The following is a 4,848-nucleotide window of genomic DNA, read 5'->3' as shown; positions in this document are numbered from 1 at the left end:
CTGGAAAGGAAAGATGAGACATGAACCAGCTGTCCCTGTGCATCAGGAGCCACCACCATGGCTGAGTGCTGGGAGGCTTCTCACCAACTTCCATTAGCACAGTCTGGAGTCTGTTGTTTTTTGATTGATTTTTTTTTTCTTTTTTTTTTGGTGTGGAAGTTCCTAGGCCAGAGATTGAATCCATACCACAGCTGTAACCAGAGCCACAGCAATGACAAGACCAAATCCTCAACCCGCTGAGCCACCAAGTCTGTTGTTCTTAAAGGACAGTTGTGAGTGGTCACTGAGGAGGGTCTCTAACTGGCGTGGATTTGTTCATGAACTACTTGTATATCGCCAGTCACACAGATAGAAAGCCCACTTCATCCAATTCTGCTCTCTTCCTTTGTGTACAGAGGCTCTGTGGTTGGAGATCCTTACTTTGGTTCAGATAAGAGTTCAGTTCAATCAATCTTAATGAAATCTTAACCTGCTGGAAACATTTCGCCCAGCCTTCTCAGAGCTCCTGGCCTGCCTGTGTAAACAGCCGTGTCTGCCCTGAAAATTACTCTGGATTATCTGTGTCTCCTTAGGGTTAACCTTGACATTTTCCCAGGGCAAGACAATCTAGGCCCAAACACTGTTCACATAACAACGTAGTTGAATGTTGTAAAGAGGGAAGCATAAGCCAGGGGGTTGCAGGCTGAGGTTATTAGCTTGCAGGTAGTGGGATGGTTGCCAGCAGGCCAGGGGTAGGGGTCCCCTCTGTTGTAACAAGGAAGAGAGAGTGTGTGAAACAAATGACTGTGCCTGCAGATGAAAACCAAGCAGTAAGCTAGGTCAGCCACAAGAGAAAGGTCAAAGACCTCTGTAGAACCAGTAGGTGCAGTCAAGGGGGCTGCTGGTGTGGCAAAGGCAGGAAGCTATTGGGAGAAGAAAAAAGTGTCTATGCTTAGAAGTGTTTTCCAGTTCCCGAGCCGAGCAGGTAGATGCATATGAGCTGCACCAAGAACTGAATGGGCCTGTGCGGGACACTGAGCGTACAAAGCAGAACCACCAGGAAGGTGTGTCACTCAGGCTGTGGCTAGGAGCCGGCACGGAGGGACACGGGAGCACACAGGCCGCCCACTCTGGGGCCTAGAATTCAAACTTTGCCTGAACTCCTCCTCTCCTCTCCACTCCCCCAGAAAGAAAAATTAATGTAAATCAGCGGCAGTCTCCTGGAGAGAGGACTGTGTCTGGCCAGATTCCTGGAGACCATCAGAATGCTCAAGAGCTGTGGGAGAACAAAAACCAAAGCCCAGAGAGCAGAAGAGGTTTGCCCAAAGCGACCCAAGGGGTTACATGAGCCAGGCTTGGCTCTATCTCCGTTAGCTGTACAAGCGTCACACCCCTTTCACTCTCAACCCCTCATTGGCGCCCCTCCAGCAGTCCTGGAGTGTCAGTGTTGTTAGCATTGCCACGTTATGGCAGACAGGGTACATTTCTTGCTCAAAGCAATAGAGCTGGTACCAGATGGAACAAGGCTGGTGAGCCGCAGTTCAGTGCTCCCTTGGAACAGTCTATATTGTCCCTGTCTATATAGGCTCTATATATGGTCCACATCTCATCTGATTCTCACAAGGAGGACTGGCTCCTTTCCCCTGGAGAAGAGAAGGGAGCCAGGGTCCCTGAGAGTGAGCAGAAGAGCCAGGACAAGAACCTGAGTCCCCAGCCCATGGCCCAGGGTACAGAAAGGGATCCTGTGCTTTATGCCCCTACACGCCCTCATGTATGCTGGGCTATGCCTGTGTAGGGTTCCCCTGGCATCAGCTTTTACAGCAACTGGATGGGGAGAAGGGAGAGGCATCCACTTACTCAGGAATTAATTTTCCCCATTTTAAAAATGAAGATGGAGTTCCTGTCGTGGTGCAGCAGAAACAAATCCAACTAGGAACCATGAGGTTGCAGGTTCGATCCCTGGCCTTGCTCAGAGGGTTAAGCATCTGGCGTTGCAGTGAGCTGTGATCTGGCGTTGCTGTGGCTCTGGCGTAGGCTGGCAGCAACAGCTCTGATTAGATCCCCTAACCTGGGAACCTCCATGTGCCGCAAGTGTGGCCCTAAAAAGACATAAAATAAAATAAAAATGAAGGTAATTGAGGCCAAGAGAGGGAAGTAACTTGCCTCAAGTCACAGTGAATAGGAGACACAACTGGGAGCAGAAGCCAACGCTCCCACTATCCTTCAAATCAGCCTGTTTTTTACTTCATCAAAGCAAACTCCTCTGCATTGCTTATCATTACAACTGACAACTGTCTGTTGTCAGAGCTGGAAGGAATCCAACCAAGTCTTGCACTCCCTCCACTTCGCACCAGGCTTTAGACCTCCATATTGCTTTGGGGGAGCATTTTATATTCATTTATATTCCTCAGCGCTTACTGAGTGCCTATGATGTGCCAAGCACAGGGATCAGAAAGATGAATGGGGGACCAAGATAGAACTACATCAAGTTTGATAAAATACTGCAAGTTCCCTGGTAGATCTCCATCAAGTCTGAGAGGCACAATGGATGAAGTGGTCACATCTTCCAAGGTCGGTGGTTAAGTTGCCCACTGAATCTTGATCCTGCTGAATAGCATTGAGAACTATGTCTAGATACTCATGTTGCAACAGAAGAAAGAGTGGGGGGAAAACTGTAATTGCAATGTATACATGTAAGGATAACCTGACCCCCTTGCTGTACAGTGGGAAAATAAAAAAAAAAAAATAAATAAATAAATAAAATAAAATAAAATAAAATGATAAAGGGGTAGACGGGAAAGTACAGGAAGCTTTAGGAGTAATAATCCTCTCAAGGGAGGCTTCTGCCTGGGTCACTAGGAGGCCCCCAAGCTACCTGGACTGGTTGGTACTAATAAGGCAGGAGGATGGCTTGTCAGGGTGTTGAGAGTTGAGTCTGGCAGGGCCTCACCCAGGAGGTGGGGAGCACAGGTTCCGGGCCAGACTGCCAGTTCAGTCCCACTTTCGCCCATGGACAGGGGTCATCTTACCCACGTCTCTAGGCTGTGGCATGGGGATGGTAACAGCACCTGCCTCCCCTGGCTGTTGGTGACATTATGGCAGTTAGTAAGGCTGTAGAGCAGTGCCTGGCACACAATAAGCACCATGGAAGTATCAGCTTTGATTCCTAAGGGCTTATAAGTCATGTCAGGGAGTTTAACCTGAGAGCAGGGTTCTAGGCAGATGCTGGGACAAGCTTTGGGATGACGCTGCATGAGATGCCGCCCTGGAGGAGCTAGAGGAACCGGAGGGCCTGAGGGAGGGCATTGCAAGACGCCCGATGATTGTGCTGAGGGCTGGGCAAGAGGCAGGGCAAGGTGGATGGTGAGGAAGTAGCTGGCTGGGCTAGGGGCAGCGCATGGACAGAGGTGAAAATTGCTGGCTTGAATGGTTGAGGAAAGCAACACCTTTCCCCAAGATGTTTAGGGGGAAGAGGATGAAATTGATTTGGGGTGTGTATGCCAAGTTCCAGGTGCCTGTTAGAGAGGTCTTCTTTGAGAATGCTGTATAAGTGATTTCCCCAAGAAGGGATGTTTTCTGCTTTTAAACATGTTACTCCCCCTCCACTCCCCTCCCCAGCACATGGAACTGTCTTAACTTGGATGCTGCAACTCAGATTTCATTAAGTGGAGAGAGCTTCAGTGGCAGATTTACAGGACTTGAGAGCCAGTTTGGCTCTCAGCTATAAATAGTGCAGATATAGGAGTCATCTGAGGTATCATCATGGGCAAAGAGAGGTGGGGATCCTTGGCCCCTCCCTGACACCCCCTTCACCCCAATGCCCCACTCTCTGTTAAGGGCCCATTGCACAGAGTGGGAAGGACCCAAGATGTACCACTCAGGATGGTTCTAGGCAGGCCACCTGTCTGACCCTTGGCCTAGGGAACTAAATGTCTCCCAAGAAGAAGCCCACCTGCCTCACAAGCCGCCAAAGCCCAGCCCTGCTGACCAGGCCATGGGCCAGGAGCCAGCACAGAGGCAGGTCAGGGTGAGAAGGAAGCCAGAGAGGCCTGCTCCCTTCTGCACAGCGCTTGCCCCTGGCCCGCCAGCCTGCAGCAAGCAGACGCCTTAACAACCACAGTGGCTGGGCAGGAGCCAGCAGGAGGCCTTTATGACAAACATACACAGTTGGAAAACATGGAAGCTTGTCTGTTTCATCAGAGCATCAAGAGCATGATGAAAATACTCTGCTGGAAAGAAATTCAGGATTTCTCTTTTGCAGGAGGATGCTTAAAGCACTATCAGAATCAGGAGCATTTCTTTCATCTAAATTAGCAGATGGGTATAAATTTGGTTTTAAAAAGCTAGAAATCCCACTTCACCAACAGGCACTCTGAATGTCACATGCAGCTGCTCAGAAGCCTCTGCTCTAATTCCTTCTGTGGGAAACCCCAAGGGAACAGCTAAACAGTTCCCTGGGGTAACCAGAGGCCTGCTTTCATCACTTGTCATTCCTGTCCAGGAAACTGCCACAGTCCTGCTTCCCACTTGCTTTCATCACCAAACTCCTGAGCTTGGCATTAAAGGCCTTTAATTCTAAGCAATCTTGAGAAATAAAAATGGAACTGGAGGAATCACAGTCCCCAACTTCAGACTATACAACAAAGCTATAGCCATTAAAACAGTATGATACTGGAGCAAAAACAATTATACATCAGTGGAAAAAAATAGAAAGCTCAGCAATAAGCCCATGCACTTATGGTCAATTCATCTGACAAAGGATGCAAGGTGGAGAAAAGACAGCCTCTTTAATAAGTGGTACTGGGAAAACTGGACAGCTACGTGGAAAAGAATGAAATTGTAACATTCTTTTACACCACCCACAAAAAT

General features: G+C 48.8%; 1 protein-coding gene across 2 annotated transcripts in view; it reads right to left on the bottom strand.

Moving 5' to 3' along the window:
• Positions 1-4,848, bottom strand: part of TMOD1 (tropomodulin 1) — a 93,238-nt gene that overhangs the window by 2,245 nt on the left and 86,145 nt on the right. The window lies entirely within an intron of this gene.

This window comes from Sus scrofa, chromosome 1 (genome assembly GCF_000003025.6).
Source record: "Sus scrofa isolate TJ Tabasco breed Duroc chromosome 1, Sscrofa11.1, whole genome shotgun sequence".
Taxonomy (NCBI): domain Eukaryota; kingdom Metazoa; phylum Chordata; class Mammalia; order Artiodactyla; family Suidae; genus Sus; species Sus scrofa.
The sequence above is the reverse complement of the archived record's forward strand: the minus strand, read 5'-3'. Positions and strand labels throughout refer to the sequence as shown.